The 21,331-nt window shown below is 43.5% G+C and overlaps 1 protein-coding gene across 13 annotated transcripts in view; it reads right to left on the reverse strand.

Moving 5' to 3' along the window:
- TSPAN11 (tetraspanin 11) overlaps window positions 1-13,091 on the reverse strand; it is a 202,058-nt gene extending 188,967 nt beyond the window's left edge. For 2 of the 13 annotated variants that reach the window (XM_075900427.2, XM_075900422.2), the window contains exon 1: window positions 12,846-13,062. The gene's annotated coding sequence lies outside the window, so the exon portion shown is untranslated. Of the gene's footprint in view, window positions 1-6,190; window positions 6,552-12,845 lie in introns of those variants that run through there. The other 11 variants (XM_075900462.2, XM_075900464.2, XR_016347306.1 and 8 more) reach the window with 10 other exon arrangements.
- Window positions 13,092-21,331: the final 8,240 nt, after the last annotated feature.

The raw sequence follows: 21,331 nt of genomic DNA on the forward strand, positions 1-21,331 counted from the left end.
CTGGTGTTCTCACTGCTTATTGTTATGAACTACAAAACTTTAACTGTGCAAATGAAATGAGCCTCATATCTTTTGAAATTCTGGTCTCCATTATTTTCGTTTTACTGCATGGCTGGTTCTAAAAGAACAGGTGTCAAGAATGTGGGTCTTGATTAAATATAGATGAAAGCTCCTAACTATTCATACAGTGTCATGCATTTGCATGTGGTATTTTAAGAATATTGAGGTTTAAACCATATTAACAATGAGATTTAAAATACAGTCTCATAGACTTTAAGGCCGGAAGGGACAATCATGATCTAGTCAGATCTTCTGCAAACTGCAGGCCACAGAAATTTACCCACCCACTAATGGTAATAGAACTGTAACCTGAGTGAGCCACTAAAGTCCCCAAATAATGATTTACATACTTCAAGTTACAGAGAAGCTATCATTTACACTAGTTTAACATGTAAGTGGTCCATGCCCCTTGCTGCAAAGGAAGGCAAAAACCCTTCAGGGTCTGTGCCAATCTGTGAGATTCTCTCCCTCTGTAGTTTGCCAGTCACTTCTTTCACCATTGTTTCATCTATTGATATGCAACACTGGTCAGCTTCCATCAGCCTTTCTACTGACACTAAACTAGATAAAAACAGCTCTTTATATAGCCTTTACATTTTATTTAAGCACATGTAAATGAAAATTTAGAAATAAAAATAATTCAAGGCTTCTTATCTTTAGATTTCTATAGACAGACTATCCAAGGGATCAAGGGATAAGTAAAAGGTCCTCTTTGATGCTCTGCATGAAATAAATCTCTTCAATTCCCTGCTCTGGGAAATAAATAAGTTTACGAACTGCTATTTTTACCAAGCATACGTCTATAGAAATACCAGACAACCAATCCTATTGGCATGGATTTTCACTGGTGTAAGTGATTAAACCATAACCTGGAATTTAGTAAATACAGGTCTCTCTCTCTCTCTAAGCTATGCTATCTCTGGATGGTGAACAAGTGTGAAAAATTAGTAAAAATGTATTTTAAGCACCGAAGTGAGGAATGATGCTTGTGAATACACACAGGTAGCATCAGGTCTGTTGGTAACAAGGTGCCATTTTTACACAGTCACTTGTCAGAACAGAATCAAACTTCAAGAACCAACAAAAACTGCAGTATTACAAAATTATGAACTCAAACATATTAATAATTCACATCCATTAAAATGCCTTGATTATAAGAAAATACAAAAACTGTATTAACTCAGACAACTTTGTGCAGTGATTTGTAATTTCAAATGTACTACACTTTTTTTTTGTAAAAAACTTGAAAGGATGTGAAGATTTCAATATTTTTTATTAAAAGTTCTTCAGTGGTGAAATCACAAGTTTTAAAGGGGTAAAGATGCAGTACAAAATATCCCAGTCTGAGAATTAAATTTCATGTGTACACAACCGTATCAGAGTCTGGGCACTTAGAGTACTGAAATAAAACAGCCAGCCTATTACAAAAAGCCACTCACTCAATTCACCTTTCCAAAGGAAGCTCAGTTAGAAAATTTACCTTTTAATCATGTTTAGCAAAGCAAGAATGGGAGTCTGTTATATCAAGATTTATGGCCAAAATCAAGGCAATGATAATTAGCCAAAAGGTTAATTCCTCGATGATATCATTCAAAAACGACCAACAGTTGGTCTACTGGCTTTTGTCAGAAGTTGAAGCCATATCAACTAGACAGTCTGTGGGAGATTAAACAAGTTTACAAATGAGTCCAAGAAATTACACTGGCAGCTGAGATATTGCAGTATAGAAAAGTCAGTTTGCTGAGATACATTCAGATTTCCTTCTAAATTAAAAAAAAAAAAAAAAAGATGACTTTAGATTACATTTTGCTTCTTATCACAAGTGTATCTTATGATTCTCTGTCCATTGATCACTACTGATTCTATGTGACTAACATGATGTTATCGTCAAATTTAAAAGTGAACAGATTTTTTTTCTGTTATTTTGCAATATAAAATTGATCTTCTCAAAAAAAAAAAAAAGATTTGAAATAACATACAGAACTGCCTTGGGACAAAATAATGAATACTCCTTGGGCAGGAATACAAACAAGTCAAAAGACAAACTGTTTTGTCTCGTGCATATACTTAACTGACGCAGAACTGTGTTGTTTTTATTAATGCACAGAGTGGTATTAATTTCACATTTAGCTGAAGTCACGGAGGGAGGGAGAGAGGAAGTGTTCCCTCTTTAGATCACCAAAAAATAATCAATAGTTTATACAGCTTTCTGACAACTGATCCCTTAAACAACATATACTCAACCTTGGACATTACAGTACTGCATACACAGACCCCTACTTTGTCTTAAGGAGCTGCATGCAACACAGTTGCTGTAAAACCTGCAATTTTGTTCTTTGAACTATTTTATACAACATGACTCTATAAACCCCCAAAAGCAAACATCCCACTTAAGACTCAATGCATCTGTATTCCTTAAGAATAATAAATGCAACAAATATTAAGTACTTTATGTGAAGAAGAAATAAAAACAAAATGTTTACACCTTTTAAACTAGAAATAGGTTGTTGGATTATTAGAGAGGACAGTCTGAGCTGGCACAGAACGATAAATATCAAAACACTACAATCTGTATTGACTGTTGTACGTGGTGCTCTAATTTTTAAAACTCCTTGATTAAATTAAGCTTTCTAGAACACTTGTGAAGTATTACAATTCATTTTACGGGGTATTTGCAGGCAAAACAGGGGAATCAGTAAGAATGTTTGTTAAATAAAGGAGTATTTTAAGCAATAATCTGCCACTCTCAAAGGGTAGAATTATATTCTTTTTATCTTTCAGAAAAAGCTGGTTCCAGCTAAAAAATAACCATGAATCAACTGTCGCAACAAGATTGTATTTTATGTGTGTGTTTGTTTTGTGGTATTTGACTTATTGCTAGACTTGTAAGTTTGTCCTATATGTCATGTATGTTGCCAGTATTGTATGCTGTGTGTCACGTAACTATTTTCTAAATTTCATTTTGTTATAACAAAAGTCAATTTTATACCCCCCTTTCAAAAAAAAACTAAGCGGTACCACACTATTTTATATCATGGTTGAGGCATAATCATAATATTGTTAATACCATTTTTTCAAAGTTCAAAAAGGTTTCAGTAATATATGTCCATATATTTCTTCCTCAACAAATAATGCAATTGCAAACCAAAAAAATCTCTATTATTAATTACAGAGTTTTTTATTCAAAAAAAATGTTAGGGGAAACCTCAGTAGGTAAATGTGATATTGACAAAATATCATTTCTTATAAATTTGTTTGCATTTTTTAAATATAGTTATAAAATTGCTGTAGTTAAATTGTTAAAAAACAACTATTTATGCATAAAGCTAATTAAATATTTCAACAGGCTTAAATGTAAAACAAGCAAACAAACAAAATGTTTATTCTGTCAATTAATTTAAGCCATTTAAGGTTGCAGCCTACAGATACCAGAAGATCTCACCATAAAGACACCAGAAGATAATGGGAATACACCAGAAGATAATGGGTTCAAGTATGGAGAAAAAGGAAATGTTTCATAAATAAGAGCCTAAGTCTACTATACAGGGACATTTAAATTGGCACTCAGAAATCACTGTTAACTTAAAGTTGGCTACTGTGTAAAGTGAACAGTAGTACTTCTGTATCACTGTATTATTGCTGTATTGTATTACTGATGTACATAATTTATAATATGCATAACATTGCTAAACAACAACAAAAAGGTAAACCAAAAGTTGCACAGTATCTATACATTAAACAAACAAATTCACTGTTAGCATAACTCACAATTTAAGGTCAAACAAACAACAAATAGTCTTTAAGATGCTACTAGACTAACAAAACATGTAGATGGTGGTATGAGCTTTCGTGAGTACAACCCACTTTTCCTAACTAAAGCACATATTATTCAAAACAATCCTGTTCAGTATCTGGGCACCAATACTAAATCCTGACACAAAAAACATTTAATAAAATGGTTACTGTCCATTCACTAGATTATCTAGAAAACAACATCCAAAACAAACCAACCAACCAACCTGGCTCTATGTCAACTACTGGCGTATCACAAAGCAGTGTTTCCAATGGAACAAAGAAACTAGCTATTCCTGTTTTCTGCCCAGCAAAGCTTATACCAAAAAGCAACAACCAGCAGGAAAAGTAACCTATAAACATAAATAGACAGTACTGTAAGGTAACCAATTATATATAAAGGCCTCATTTGTATAATGTCACTACTCCAATTTTCTGTTTTACTTCTTACACATGTAGTCTTGGGGGACACCTATAATAATGCTTATTCCAGGATAGCAAAATACTCAGCCTATAACTAATAATGGTAACTGTAAAAACCCTAACAGGAGTGTGTTCCTATCATTGCACTAAATTGAAAAAACCCCCACAAGCTACCACATCATAAATTTATTTATTTATATAATTATGCTTGGCTATAAGGTGGTGTCATAGGTACAAATACCTATATGTCCACATACACTACATATAAATATATGCACCATATCCACATATATTACTTATCTGGCAGTGCTCCAAGGTTCAATCATGAAACTACATTCCTCAACCAAAGTCCTGAGCCTAATATCCCCAGGCCCACCATACAGGACTTAACACAACTGACAAAGTCTGCTATCAGTCAAACAAGGGAGTGTGCAAACTAAGGGACAGATAGGGCATAAATATGTAAATAGCAAAGAAAAATAGCTATATAACAGTGTTTAGCTCACTGGGTCACCTTCAGTCCATGCATTATGTTCTTCCTGGACAATGGGTAAACATTCTCCTCATAAAAAAAAAAAAAAGTTGGGGAATGTAGGAGAAAGAAAGAGCCTGAAGCATGGGCCTGGTGCTTCAACCAAAGTTAGAGTTATACTATGAGTAACGGACAGGCCATGTCAAAAGCAGATGTTTGCCTGCAAGCCAGTGTCTCTGCACTAGAATTGCTAGCACTGAAAAAAAACAACAAAAAACAAACAAAAAAAACCCACACTACGTAAATATATTTCATCAGTACAAGGACACCCAGCTGAGTATATGATAAAATAGTTTGAAACATCAACAGTGTAAGCATAACAATGGGTAGTGAATAGGAATGCTTTGGAGGAAAGTACAAGGGGAGGTACCAAACGTGTCATCAGTGCACAAGAGGATAAGTACAGTGGATATCATAGATTGTTCATTTCTGTCTATAAATATTGGGGTACCTCGACTTAATTCTTTGGCTGGCCTAGGGAGCAATAGTGAAATTCGTATTATTGACTGAGCCGTGTCCATTGTCTCGGGTACAAACATGTAGGGGCTCAGAGATCATCTGGCTACTGACAACTATTAATGTACTTCGTTCAACAATAAACCTAACTTAGGTACCTTCATATCTTATCTGAGTCTGTGGTCTTTGAGAGCTCTCGTGAAATCTACCAACACAGAGCTGGCATGATATACTGAGGGAAGCATACAAAAATACATGCAGCCAAACATTTATAATCACTGATGCAGCAGGAGACCTGTCAGGACGCTACACTAGTGAATCCCGAATTTACTGTATCGCTGTCCTGAACTACTATAGGGTAAACTGAGGCACAAAGTAGTTAAGTGGCTTGACCAATATCAAACATCAAGTGGCAGAGGGAGAGAAAGCACCCATGAGTTCTAAATCCCACACATTTGCTTTCGAGGAGACTACATTCCTTCACCCACTGGGCAAAACAGGTAGTATGGCAAAAGTCAAATCCAATTTTTATTAAGAGACTCCAATGCAAACTACTTAAGAAGAGCTTGACTTTTAAATGGTGTTTGTTTATTCAGTATCTTTCCACTGATTGAAAAGAAAAGCTATCTTTCCCTAGACACATTTTAATTTTTCATGTAGTAAACAAGTATTCCTATAGAGCAAAAACCAGCATGGTTTCCCTTTGTTTATACCCTTCTGCTTGCCATAAGTTTAAGCAGAGCCTGCTGAGTACACTTGATTATCCAAACCCTTGTTCTGACTGACTGATAGGACTTTCCTGGCAATGTTATTGTTGTACCTCCTCAGACCTGCCAAGGAATACACTTGGACAAAGGGTGGGCTGGAGCACTATGGCTTTTGGGGTTGTTTGCTAGTACAGATCCTTAAGAGAAAGAGGATACTCACACTCATACTCCATTCATGCTGGCAGTTTGGAGGCACTCTGCAAGTGCGGTGTAGATTGCTTTTGATTTTGCTGGTGGCTGGAGTGCTGGCCAGGCATCAGCTTCCCAGAGACTCGACCATGATGTTTCTTGGGAGATCTCTTCAGATCTTCAGGAGGCTTTACTTCTCTGGGCTGATCCCAGGTTTCTGCTTTGATGTTACATCTTGTCAGAGAGAGATCTTCTGGCTGCTTCTCAGTTAATTTATCTGCTTGCAGGGTCTTTGTTTGCCTTAGAAGGTCACGGATCCTAAACTGTCTTTTGCTTGAGCATTCCTCATTCATACTTCACATTCACTCCACAGGTTACATACATATTCATAAGTCTAAATAAAATTCAGCTTCATGGCCTTGAGTAACAAGAAACTGCATTGTACTAAAGAGAACATACCAAAGACATGATAAAAAGCTTAAATTGTAACTAAGAGAGCTAAGGTCAGTAAAAAGGGAAAAGCAGAGAATGTCCAGTCAGCTAGGCACTAGCAGAATGGAGGTCGTATCTCACTGGTTAGTTACAGCCATGCACCGACACCCAATGGTGATAATGGAGGCTTCACCACAAAAAAAAAAAAAAAAAAAAAAAGGGTATTTTATATATTTTAAAGGAAATAGGTTGGAGACCTTTCTTGTAGGTTTCTCATAATATCATTTAGCCCATTTCAACCATTTTCTTTTTTATTCAAATACTATCCCCCTGACATTCAAGAAATTGCACCAAGAGCCTTAATGCTGGTACAATCACTGTGTTTATACAGTGTGAAGCAGAAATGGGCCCTGACCGGGTTAAGATCTCTAGGTGCTATTGCAATATGGATGTTAAAAATAATAGGGCTTGGAGCAAACTGAAAAGGGCCAGAAAAGGCATCTGCACAAATAAGTTGTCAATATGCTTTAAAAAAAAAAAAAAGGGGGGGGGGGGGAATCCTACAAAAAGCTCCCGTTGTACCATGTTGTGGCAGAGATGTGTTGGGTTTGAGGGCCTGGGGAAACAGATTTCTTTCCTTATTTAAAGATGAAGAGTGATAGCCTGACTCCACTGATGTCAATGGAGTCCAAGTTTCAACCAAACAGTCTTAAAAGCAGAAAGAAGAAGGGAGGCAACACCACCTGGAAAACAACCCAAAACAGCCATCTATCAAGGCACTTTGCTGGAAATAGTTACCACCACTGAACAGGATGGTGTACATAAAGAGCGAGAGCAAGGGAAATCCAGGTAGCAAAGTTCACTGGGATATCTTTTTTTAAAAAACCTTGTCCCAGTCCCAACAGACACCACCACTTGAAACACAACCCCAACTTTTTTCCATTATTTTCAATGGGAAAATTGACCCTGCATAACACATTTTCACTTAACACAATCATTTTCTGAAACATATCTATAGCGTTAAATGAGGAATTACTGTATCTGATATTAAGTTAATTCAAAGGCAAAATATTGTTTCTTCAGAAACAGCATTAAGTCCCCTTTAGCAGGAAATATCTAGTAATCTCCAGAAATGGGGCAATTCCACTGGAAGCTGGGAAATTACTCAACTTTCCCTTCTTTTTGAAGGTGAATTAATAGAAAGAGGCTCTTGCAAGTCCCCCTTTCCCCCAGCCTCTTCAGCACATCATCAGAGGGCTAGACTTAAGTGAACAGAGATAGAGAGGGAGGAAAAAACAGTTTTAAACTGTCACTCATTCTTCACACAATCCTCCCCCTAGATTTCTCCTTTTCAATCAAGAAACTCAATCCAGAGCCTTAATATGGCTCTGAGTTCAGCTTTCTAGGTCTACACTTAAGCAGCCAAGCAGATTGTCTGGTGGGGTGGCCTGGGCTGGAAAGCTTCAGCTTCTCTTTTTGAAGTGCTGTTGCAGAAGTGCTAGCAATTGGGACTTCAAACAAAAACTATTAGTTCCCACATAGCTTGACTGTAGCACTAAATGGAATTAAGTGGAGAGTTCTACAGGGTAACCTTACAGTTTGCTGAACTGCAGACTGCATCAAGTCTCATTCCAAGTTTAATTTCTTGTTTACCCTCAGAGAACAGTATAAAGAAAACAGAACACCACGGCTTTTGCTTTTCATAACTCCATAAATCAAAGTATCCAGCTGGAAAACCAATGACGACAAAGTTAAAATTTTACTCACAGACCCACGAAGCTGAACATTAGCATACAAGAGTTGGTTATTCTTAAATGTCACCTGTCAAAAACTTTACAGTACACACAATTGCACATCAAAATAGATATCCACTTCCCATTTTTGCACAGGCCAGATGAATACACCTTTTCAGAAATGTAGCCCCAAAATGAAGTGTCTGTGGGCTAGAGAAAATAATTTTTTTAAAGCACATTTAATAAATGCATGTTGTACTGTACCTTCAACTTCCTTCCTACCGCTTCAGAGGTTCCGTACAATAACTGAGATATATGCATCTTAAACTATAACACACCGAGATCATGGCTTACCCCAGAAGGGTGAACATTCACCCCCAAGATGAGGGGCCATAGTTCAGTGGCTCGTAAGGCCCCCATTCAGCCAAACTACCTATGCATGTGCTCAACTTTAAGCAGGTTACTTACCCCCAAAGAATTCAATGGGTCTATTCACATGCATAAAGAAGCAACAGTTTAAGTAATTTCCCAAGTCAGAAAGTAGGAGCTAAAGCAGTGGTCACCAACCAGTAGATCAGGATCTACTGGTAGATCTTGGAGCCTCTGAGAGGTGATCCTGACTGATTTGGCCAAGAGGCTATCAAGTGCCTGCACTTCACCTGTCTCTCCCCCTACTGCTGCACCTCTCCCACCCTTTGCCTTGGAGCTGCCTACCCCCACCCCTGGGCAGGGGAGGGAGAAGAGGGGTGCTGATGTCAAGGTGCCCCCTCTCACTCTGTATCCTATCTCCTCAGAGCAGGACTTGAGATGGAGTTTGCTGGTTGCTTTTGAGAGTGGTGCAGGGTCAGGGCAGGGGTGAGCCTGCCTCAGTCCCACCGCACCACCAACCAGGAGCAGCCTGAGGTAAGCAGTGCCCAGTCGGAGCCCACATCTTGAAGCCCTACCCCAAGCATGAACCTCCTCCTGAATCCCAAGCCCCTGCCCTAGCCCTGAGTACCCCTGCCTCCAAACCCCCTCCCAGAGCCTGCACCTAGAACCCCCTCCAACACCCCAACTGCCTGCCCCAAGCTCAGTTCTGAGCCCCCTCACACTCCAAATCCCTTAATCCAAGACCAGAGCCTGCACCCTAACCAGCTGCCCCTGCCTGGGAAAGAGAGGGAGGACCGAGTGAGCAGGGCGGGGCCTCAGACAAAGGGCACAAAGGAGGTGGGGCAAGAGTATTTGGGTCTGAGGTAGATCTTGGATTGCACTTAAATTCAAATAACGATCTCATGCTTAAAAAGGTTGGAGACAACTGAGCAAAAGTGATATAGAGGGGTCCATGAAGCTTAGCTGCACTGGGACAGTATTTCACCTTACAGAGGGGCAGGCAATATTTAAAATGGTTTTGATAAATCACTCAGTTTTCTCTTCTGGCTGCCCAGGCACACAGCTCTAATTTTAACCCAGGGAGCCTCAGAAACAGTATTTACTGTTCTCAAAAAAAGATTCATATACAGCAAGTCATATGGCCTACAATCTTGTTAACACTAGGTTACTGTATTTTAAATCATTCTAGTTTCACAGACAGCAGACTGGGAAAGGAATTTAAAGAGGCAACAGAGAGCATAGGAAGCAGGCAGACCATCACCTTGCCATCCATTGCTTGCAAGCCACTCTGGAGTACTATACACAGGTTCCTCTATTGTAGAGGACACGCTGTGCTTATCCCTCATCCCTTGTTATTTCTGTGCCTGTTGATTCAAATTCTCCCCCACTAAGACACATTTGATAGTTGCATTGCCATAAGAACTAAGAAATACTTTGTTTTTAATAGTGTTCTGCCACTGACATCCAACTAATTGCTTTGGCCAGGAAAACAAAAGTGTCAACTTGACATCAAATACACATGTGGTTCTGAGGCTGTAGAGCTGAGAATGCCAGAAACATTTTTAAGTGCCACCAACAAGCTTAATTTATTGGAAACCAGTAAGGGGGGTGGGGGGGGGGGGAATAGCTGGCAGAAGACCAATCTTCTTTTATTATAAAATGACCCTATTTTCTTAATTCAAAGAGGGATCATCAACTTGAAAGTCACATTTCAGTCTGAACGCTGTCTACCTCTAGATCCAAGCAACACCTAATATAGCTCTAACTGAAAAAGGTAGCAAAAATCATTTTAAATCCACCCCATTTCTGATTTGCTCACATTTTTGACAATACATGGAGTGCTGTCAAACAGTCACTGTTCGCTTGAAGGGCCAGTTATTAGTACCTAAGCAGTCAACTTTCTCTGCAGGCATGCAGGGACTGGCCTAACTAAATACATTTGCAGGATCAGTACCTTAAGTCAGTTTCCTTCCTTGCTAAAAATAAACATCAAACAAGGGATCAGAAAAACTTTCACAGTGGATATTTTTTTAAAAATTGAATAACAGCTGGTTCTTTAAAATAAACTTAAGTTATTTTAAAACTTTTTTTAAAGAAAATCTGTTTATAAAAATGTGTTGACAGCATCCCTTTAAAAATAAATTTCAGATAAAGCAGTCACCAATATTAAAGAGAAGTATTTACTTCCCTCTCAATGTGCCCTACAATCTAGTCTAATGTATATTTTATACTGCTATCATCATGGTACCCTATGAGCATATGTGTGTAGGAGGAGAGGAGAAACATCCCTTCCCCTCCAGAAAATCCTAAAGGCATAGTGCTAATGGAATTGCTATGGATTCACATCAGGATAAATGAGAGTCTAGCCCTTAAAAAGGGTATGGGCCTGTGACTCCACTGAAGTTACAGTCACATCAGGGCAAATGAGAGTTAGACTGAATACTTTTATTTGCTTCAGAGGGATAGCCAAGTTAGTCTGTAACAGGAAATACTTAAAAAACAACAAATAGTCTGGTAGCACTTTAAAGACTAAGAAAACATGTAAATGGCATCCTGAGCTTTGGTGGGTACAACCCACTTCTTTAGACGACCAGAGTGTTGGAAATCCAGATCCAAGGAAAAATAGGGGGGGGGGGGGGGGGAATTGAAGGGGAGGAAGAAAAAAGTGAGTAGATAAGCTTCAGAGGGATAGCAGAATGAGTCCGTAACAGGGAAAAAAACTTTTAAGCAACAGTCTAGCGGCATCTTAAAGACTGAGTAGTTATAAGGGGCTGATAAGAACCATTAGTTAGCACTTTATTTGGACATGAGAAGCTAACTTCTAGCATATCCTTTAATTTCTAACAGACGCGCTCGTGCTCTAAGATTTAAAATCCTTCTATTAAGACATCAACAAAAGTCAGTTTTTAAATGGGATTTTGATGTCAGCCACTAGGAAATGTGTTGCTAATATGCCAGGATATTGACATCCTTTAGCTTTTCAAAGTCAGTCCGATTTAAGGATTCCTTCTAGACTTTTATAAGGAAATATACACCTAAACAAGCATAAGCAGGTTACCAGTACTGTATGGAAACAGAAGCTGTATCCTCAAAGGAACATTAGACAGCTAACTGGGGATCTCGCTTTCTAGCGATATACATGAGAACTGCCAACTAACATCTCAGAATAGTGATAGAAATGTAGCCGTGTTAGTCTGGGGTAGTTGAAGCAAAATGCAGGACAATGTAGCACTTTAAAGACTAACAAGATGGTTTATTAGATGATGAGCTTTCGTGGGCCAGACCCACTTCCTCAGATCAATAGATCTTCCACTATTTGATCTGAGGAAGTGGGTCTGGCCCACGAAAGCTCATCATCTAATAAACCATCTTGTTAGTCTTTAAAGTGCTACATTGTCCTGCATTTTGCTTCAACTAACATCTCACTTACAGTTGGCAGACGGCACACTATTCAAAGTAGGAAGAAAAAAAATCGAAGAGGGCGAAGTGTTGCAAGGCTGAAGCACACCTCTGAAGGGAAAGCAGAAGAAAGGTGGAAAACACTTCTCGTGCTACAAGGCTGGTCCCTGAGTGTAGCAGCACATCACTGGGGAGCTGAGGAGAAGCTCTGTACTGCTTGCGAGACAGGCTGGAGCTAGGGAGCAGAGCTGGGGGCGGAGGGTAGGAGGGGGAGACGTGGGAAGAGCCAGTATGTCGCAGCACTGGTCTAAAGGAGCAGAACGAGGGGACACAGCTGGGGAGAGCAGGGGAACCCCTGTAATGGCGCAGGGGGCTCATTCAAGGCTGCAGAGTTCAGCTCTAGGTCGGGGGTGGGGGCAGGCCGAGGGGGAAGCCAAGATGCCACTGGCGCGCCGCAGCCCCCGTGCAGCCCATGGAGCGAGAGGGAAAGGGGGAGAGCGGCGCCCCGCTGGAGCGGAGCAGGGGGTGGGTCAGTGAGGCAGGAGCGGGCCCGCGCAGCAGCCCATTGCGCTCGCTGCTGGCGCTGCCCTGCCTGGGGTGCATGGCCCCCGTCAGTCTCTCCGCAGACACCCCCGCTGCGAGGAGCGCTGAGAAACTTCCTTCGCTCCTGGGGCGCCGCTCGGTAAGATGGCCGCAGAGCCGCCTCGGGGCTAGCCCGGCGGCCCCCCCGCCCCGCTGCACGCCCCCACTTACCCCGGCGCGGGCTCCTGCGCCCACCGCCACTCCCGCACCAGGCGCAGGGCGCTGACACCCCCGGGCGAGGAGCCGACGGATCCGGGAGCCCCTAGCAGCAGCCCCGGGCTCCCCCTTCCCCTCCCCTCCGCGGCCACGTGTATGCAGCCTGGGCAGGAGCGTCTTAAAGAGGCAAAGCGCCTCAGAGCTGGGACGCCCCCTCTACTTTTCCGGGTAGCGCCTGGGCTCAAGGCGGCGAGATGCAGGAGGCAAAGCAACGCTGAGGCGAGGAGGGAAGCAGCGAGGTGTGGGGCCGAGGCCCTAGTGCTCTTCTATAGCAGCGTGAGTGAGAGAGAAATCAGGCCCACCTGCCTCCAGTTCCTCTCGGGAAAAGGGCTTGTGGCATCCAGAAGCAAGATCCCTTATGGGGTATTTTCAGGCCAGGTCTAAACTAGACCCAAAAAGTCAGCTAGGCAGGCAACTCCAAGATACATAAATAATAATCAACATAGCTGGAGTTGAGGTACCTTAAGCCGAGCTTGGTGTCATCTCCACTGCGGGAGGTCAATGGGAGCAAATGCCCCTATGGCCTTCTCTTGTTCCTTGTGAATCGAGGAGTACTGGCACCAACGTGGGGCGCCATCAGCATTTGATTCAGCGGGTCCTTACTAGAGCCGCTAGATTGAATGCCAGAAGATTGATCTCTAGCGCGGTAAGTATAGAGGTAGCCTCCATATACCAGTGAAGGAGTGAAATGTTACATCAAGTTTCAAAGACTTACTATTATGAAGAGCTGAAAACAGAAACTGTGGAAATGGCAGAGGTGCTTACTGGTTGGTGGCGATTGGGCACCTGGCATAGTGTATGCTGAAGAAAATTGTAGGTTCAGAAGTTACAACAGGAAAAGAACAATTACTTAGAAAAGCTAGAGGTCTTCAAATCACCAGGGCCTTATCAGATGCATCCTAGAATACTCAAGGAATTGACTGAGGTGATAAGTGAGCCATTGGCTATCTGAAAACAAAAATAAGGACAGCCCAGGAAACTACAGACCAGTTAGCTTAACTTCTGTGCCAGGAAAGACTTCTGCCCTACTCCTTCATCAATGCTCCAACCCTTCTCATTCCATTCCTCCATCACTATCACTTGCTCTTCCCAACCTTCACTCACTTTCACCTGGCTGGAGCAGAGGGCTGGGGGGCGAAAGGGGAGCGAGGGCTTCTGCTGGGAATGAAGATTCAGTGGTGGGGCTGGGGAGGAGGGCTTGGAGTACAGCAGGCAGCTTCAGTCTGGGACTCAGTGGGTATGTCTAGACTACATGGCTCCGTTGACGGAGCCATGTAGATGAGTTTACTAGACAGGAAAATAAAGCGACTATTTAAATAATTGCTGCTTCATTTACATAAAAATGGCCACCACGCTGTGCCGATCAGCTGTTTGGCGACACAGCGGGGCAGTTTGGATGCTCCGCGGTCGACAAGGGAAGCCTTTGTCGACCGCTCCAGTAAACCTCATTTCACAAGGCATAACGGAGCAGTCAACAAAGGCTTCCGTTGTCGACCGCGGAGCGTCCAGAGTGCCCCACTGTGTCGCCAAACAGCTGATTGGCACAGCGCGGCAGCCATTTTAATGTAAATGAAGTGGCGATTATTTAAATTGCCACTTAGAATCATAGAACCATAGAGCTGGAAGAGACCTCAGAAGGTCATCAAGTCCAGCCCCCTGCTCTAGGCAGGACCAATCCCAACTAAATCAACCCGGCCAGGGCTTTGTCAAGCCGAGACTTAAACACCTCTAGGGATGGAGACTCCACTACTTCCCTACGTAACCCATTCCAGTGCTTCACCACCCTCCTAGTGAAATAGTTTTTCCTAATATCCAACCTGGACCTCTCCCACCACAACTTGAGACTATTGCTCCTTGTTCTGCCATCTGTCACTACTGAGAACAGCCTCTCTCCATCCTCTTTGGAACCTCCCTTCAGGAAGTTGAAGGCTGCTATCAAATCCCCCCTCACTCTTCGCTTCTGCAGACTAAACAGACCCAACTCCCTCCGTCTCTCCTCATAGGTCATATGCTCCAGCCCCCTAATCATTTTGGTTGCCCTCCGCTGGACCCTCTCCAATGCGTCCACATCCTTTTTGTAGTGGGGGGCCCAGAACTGGACACAATACTCCAGATGTGGCCTCACCAGAACCGAATAAAGGGGAATAATAACATCTCTGGATCTGCTGGCAATGCTCCTTTTAATGCAACCTAATATGCCATTAGGCTTCTTGACTACAAGGGCACACTGTTGACTCATATCCAGCTTCTCATCCACTGTAAACCCAAGGTCCTTTTCTGCAGAACTACTTCTTAACTGGTTGGTCCCCAGCCTGTAACAATGCTTGGGATTCTTCCGTCCCAAGTGCAGGACTCTGCACTTGTCCTTGTTGAGCTTCATCAGATTTCTTGTGGCCCAATCCTCCAATTTGTCTAAGTCACTCTGGACCCTATCTCTGCCCTCAAGCATATCTACCTCTCCCCCTAGCTTAGTATCATCCGCAAACTTGCTGAGGGTGCAATCCATCCCCTCATCCAGGTAATTAATAAAGATGTTGAACAAAACCGGTCCTAGAACAGAACCTTGGGGCACTCCGTTAGAAACCGACCGCTATCCTGACATTGAGCCGTTGATCACTACCCGCTGGACCTGGCCTTCTAGCCATCCTTCTATCCATCTTACCATCCATTTATCCAATCCACATTCCCTTAACTTGCTGGCAAGAATATTGTGGGAGACCGTATCAAAATCCTTGCTAAAGTCAAGGTATATCACATCCACTGACTTACCCATGTCCACAGAGCCAGTTACCTCATCATAGAAGCTAATCAGATTGGTCAGGCACGACTTTCCCTTTTTGAATCCATGCTGACTATTCCTAATCACTTTCCTCTCTTCCAGGTGCCTCAAAATGGATTTCTTAAGGATCCCTTCCATGATTTTTCCAGGGACCGAGGTAAGACTGATCGGCCTATAGTTCCCTGGATCATCCTTCTTCCCTTTTTTGAAGATGGGCACTACATTTGCCATTTTCCAATCATCCGGGATTTCTCCCAACCTCCACGACTTTTCAAGGATAATGGCCAAAGGCTCCTTGATGACATTTGCCAACTCCCTCAGTTCCCTCGGATGCATTAAGTCCAGACCCATGGAATGCCCCCTCTCAGTTTGAATCACCACTTCATTTTCCTATGTCTAGTAAACTCATCTACATGACTCCATCGACGGAGCCATGTAATCTAGACATACCCAGTGTTTCAGAGTTCAGGAAGGGATGCTGGCTCCACCTGGGAGTATAGGCTCTGGTGTGGGGCCAGGAATGAGGTGTTTGGGATGCAGGAGAGTAATCCAGGCTCGGGCAAAGAGGTTGTGGGGGTGGGATCCCAGCAATGCTTACTGTGGCTCCCAGGTGCATGGCGGGTGGCCAGCAATGCTCCACCTGCTGCTCTCATGCTCAGAGATGCTGCTCCTGAAGCTCCCATTGGTCGCTGTTCCTGGCCAATGAGAGCAGTGGGATCAGTGCCTGTGGACGTGAGGGCAGCATATGGAGCCTTCCCACCCTGATCATCCCTGAAGCCAGGGCAGGAAGTAGCCTGCCTTATCCGTGAACTCCTGCTGTGCCACTGACTGGACTTTTAATGATCCAGGCTGCAGCGCCACCAGGATCTGTTTTTCACCACACATTCCAGCAGAAAACCAGATACCTGGCAACCCTCAGAAGATTGCTAAGATGCACCACCTCCCCCTCACTTCAAGATGGACACTGCACATCCCTTTACTCAGTACACATTGCAAGAACAAAGAATTCTCCCCCACCCCAAACAAAACACACAAGATAAGATTGTGCCCAATGACTCTGCTTGCCTTCTTGACACCGATTATGAGAGAATCTTTTTGTTTTAAATAGGAAAACGCATGAATACAATTCCCATTTCTTCTCCTCCACAAGACATGTTCCTAGGCTTACAGTTCCTTACAGGCTAATGGGAATATTGAATTCCCATCCTTGATTCACCTCACCCAGTATCAGATGCTTCAGAGGAAGATGCGAGAAACTCCAGAGTAACAATTATGGAATAGCTTGCCCACAGGGGAACTTTTTCCTCACCTACATCAGTTAGATACGTCTACACTATAGAGAAGATCGAAGCTGCCTCTGTCGATCTTCCAGAGTTTGAATTACGGGTCTAGTGAAGATACGTTGATTCAAACTGAGAGGTGGCGTTCCAGCAGATGCCAGTAGTCCTGCTTCCACAAGGAGAAAGGGAATTCAAAGGGAGAGTGTTCTCCCTTTGTCTTCTTGCACTGTGAACAGCGCCAAAAGTTGAGTTCAAGTATTTAACATAGCTGAAGGCAATTAACATAGCTGAAGTTGCATATCTTAATTTGATCTTATCCCGTGGTATAGACATCCCATTAGTGAGTGGATTTGGCTTTGATTCATATGGGTTTTATCTCTTTTTTTTTAACCCTATCCAATGTGAGTGTTCTAATAATCAGTAGAGGATGGAGAATTTTTCCAAAATTGAGCAATCAAACTGCTTATAAATTAGATGGTTTATTTTAGGGGTTTTCTTTGAAGGTGTTCTTCACAGTTATCAACTTCTAATGCCTTTCTGCAAGCTACTAAATGGAACCTGGAAGATAATTTTGATTAAGTTTACAGGATTCATTTAGCAAAACAGTAGGGCACAGGAGTGAATTTCTGAACTTGATGCTCAAATTTAGAATCATTATTAAATGTTGCACTAGGAACATTAGGTTGCCAGGTTGGGCTAGGATAACCTTCCTTAGTTTTCCTGGAGGCTCTACTGAGGCTTAAGAAATTTGTCAGAGTTCTGGTGAAACTTACTAGATTTGCCAGCCCATTGACATTACATGCACACGAGGTAGTACCATAGTAGTACTACTCATCGTGAGTCAGGGTTGCAGCCTCAGAGGATGACAAAATGAGAAAGAAGTCAAGTCTTCATAAGAGGTCATAGTATATATGTGTGTTGACACTGTGCACACTGAGCTTGGGGAAGAAAATGGTTACTGAACCCTACACTCAAGAGTTCACTTGTACTGTGTCATTCTTATTTATTTTTGTAGCACTATCCTATGCCTGCATTCTGGGCAGGAATGTCTATTTGTGAGAACACAGCAGAATAAGTTTTAAGCTTTTGCTGCCCATTGTCTGTTGAGGGGGACAGAGGGACACACACACACACACACACACCAGTCCCCTTTGAATATCTCTTTCTGGCCTTTGCTTGTCTCCAATGCACCCCTCTACAGCAGGACAAGGGCTAAGGTAGGGTCACTGAAGCAATGCTAAATGGGTGGGAAAGCTCCCTTACACAGGATATTCTGGGGGATCATTTACAACCTTTTTATCCCACTGGTGCATCATAAAGGGGCTACTCCACAAGACAGAATCAGGCCCAGGGAGAGCTGTGTAGAAATATAAGATGCCGTACATAGAAAATAAAAGACATCACACTTTCATAGCAGTTCCATGCCATGCCTCCCCTGCATCCCAGCCTGGGTCAGCTGAGGAGTGAAAGCTGTATTCTCTGAGAGGTTGCCTGCTAGATCCCCTCCCTGCCCTCATTTTTTGAGGAATATAGGATCTGTTGAAAAAGGCTTTATTTTCAACAGATCCGCGTCTAGACTGCCATTTTTTCGAAAAAACTCCATTTCGAAAAAAAGCGGCAGCCATGTTTATGCTAATGAGGCATGGAATATTTAAATCCCAGCTTCATTAGCAATTTCGACATGCTTGATTTGCGTCCCTCTGTCTACAGAGGGATGCAGTCTAGACGTAGCCCATGAGTGCTCTACTGTTGGTGACTACACAGCGGTACCCAAAAAAGTGATAGGTGGGTTTCGGCTAGGTGCCACACGTGGATGAGAGAATCACATTGGCTACTATGGCACTTATGTCAGACTGTGTAGGGATTGCATAATGCCTCATGAATGTGTGGTTAGAGGACCAGGTAACCGCATGGCATATTTCTTGGAGCAGGACTCATTTTAGAAAAGCTGTTGATGTCACCACTGCCCAAGTAGAGTGTGCCATGGGGAGTATAAGGAGAGGTCTGTCCTGGAATGAATAATATTGGATGATGCAAGATGTTACCAGTTTGGAGAAATGCTGGGAGGAGAGTGGCATCCCGGAACGCTGAGCTGCAAAATGAACAGCATCTGTGATTTATGGAAGGATCATGTCCGGTCTACATAGAATGAAAGTGCTCTTCTGACATCCAGCATATGTAGTATAGCCTCTTCTCCGGAGGCATGAGGCTTTGGGCAGAAGGTGGGGAGGACTATAGGTTATTTATGTGGAAGCCTGAGTAGACTTTAGGTAGGAAGGAAGGGTGGGAGGAGAGGATGACCTTGTGTCTGTGAAATACTGTAAAGCCATGGTCCCCAACACAGTGCTCGCGGGGGCATTTGCATGCGCCCGCCAGGTGCTCGGGGCTGGCCTGGCCCCGGGCACATGGCGCACGGGCGCTTGCGGGGGGGGGGGAGGGCGCTTGCGGGGGGAGCGCCGGCCCCGGGTGCGCAGCGCTTGGCGGGGGGAGCGCCAGCCCCGGGCACGTGGCACTTGGCGGGGGGGGAGTGCCGGCCCCAGGCGCGCGGCGCTTGAGGGTGGGTGCGCCGGCCCCGGGCGTGCAGCCCTTGGAGGGGGCACTGGCCCCGGGCGTGTGGCTATGGGGGGGCCCCGCCCACGGGCATGCAAGTGTCCCCGCCCCCTGGTGCCCGGCGGGCGAACGGCCACGCCTCCTGGCGCCCGACAAGAGCAGTGATCTCACTAATGCGCCTCGCCAATGGTTGCTGTTAAAAATACCTTTTTTAAGGTCAGAAAGGTGAGTGGGGATTTGGTCATGGGCTCAAAGAGCAGTCTCATGAGTGCATTGAGAACCAATTCCAAGTCCCAAATGGGTGGTATAGGCCTATGTGGCGGATTGAGATCATGTAGCCTTTTCAAAAATCTCTTGGAAATAGAAGGTGCAAATACTGAGAAGTCATCAAGCAGAGGGTGGAAAGCTGTGATCATGGCCAGGTGTACTCTAAGTGATGAAACTGACAGGTTTTGTTGTTTCAGGAACTTAATGCAGTCAAGGATAGAGTGAAGAGGTGTGGTAGATGGTTGGATGCCGTTACTCAGACACCAGGCAGTAAAATGCTTCCACTTATAACGGCAAGTGTTATGAGTAGTTTGTCATCTACTGTGAAGTAATACACTCTCTACTTGTTGTGAACACATCTGCTCTGCCCCAGAGAACCAGAAGGATGCCAAGCCATCAGGTGTAGTGTTTGCGGTTGGGGATGGAGGAGAGTGCCTTCGTCCTGAAATAGGAGATCTGGATAGTTCGGAAGTAGGTAGGGTGATTGGAGAGACATCTGATAGAGATGGGGAAACTAGGTCTCTCTGGGCCATGCCAGGCCTATGAGAATTACCTGGGCCTCATCTGACTGTATCTTTTGGAGGACCTTGGGAATGAGCGGAATAAGAGGAAACGCGTAAATGAGGTGAGTATTCCGTGGAATGAGGAGAGTGTCCCCTAATGATCTGGGTCCTATCCCTGCTCACAAGCAATATTGGGGACAGGTGGTGTTCTGGCTCATCTCAAAGAGGTCTACAGACAGACAGCCCCCATCAATGGAATAGATCATGTAGAATCTGCCTGTGAACCTCCCATTCGTGGTCTGTTGTGAAATGGCAGCTGAGGTATCAGCCATAGTATTTTTGGTCCTGGGTAGGTGAGATGCCAGTGTGGTGGATACACCAATTCCAAAGACTCCGCAGAGAGGGATCGAGAATGAGTGCCTCCCTGGTGGTTGATGTAGAGCATTGTAGTTACGTTGTCAGTGTGAATGTGCTTGCATGCTTTGTGCACAGCTCAGACCTTCAGGAAATTGAAATGGAGTCCAGACTCATTGGTGGACTGTTTGCCCTGAGCAAAGTGGTATTGGAAAAGGGCTTCCCAACCAAGGATGGACACACATGTAGTAATCTGTTTGACAGCTGTGTCTGATGGAATGGGACACCACCAAGAAGGTTTTGAGGTTTGGTCTACCATCATAGCGAGGAAAGGACCCTTGGGAGAACTGGCATGTGTTTGTGCACCTGGTGTTTGGAGAGAGTTTACACCAAGGCAAGTCAGTACTGAAGGCAATGAAAGTGCAGGTGAGCATGACGAAAGACGTATGTCATAGCTGCCATATGCCCCATAAGTGGCGACAGGTCAGTATAGGAACAGTTAGGCTTAATGTTATGACTGAAATCAAGCATTTTATAGACTCAAAACGCTGATTTGGGAGGTATGCATGTGCTGTCATAGAATCCAGGTGAGCCCCTATGAACTCCAAGGACTGAGTAGGACAGAGGGTGGATTTCTGTTAGTTGATGAGAAAGCTGAGGGACTTGAAAAACCTCTTGGTAAAGAGGATCATGTCTCTCATGGATTGT

Source organism: Pelodiscus sinensis, chromosome 1, assembly GCF_052426305.1.
Source record: "Pelodiscus sinensis isolate ZL-2025 chromosome 1, ASM5242630v1, whole genome shotgun sequence".
Taxonomy (NCBI): Eukaryota; Metazoa; Chordata; order Testudines; family Trionychidae; genus Pelodiscus; species Pelodiscus sinensis.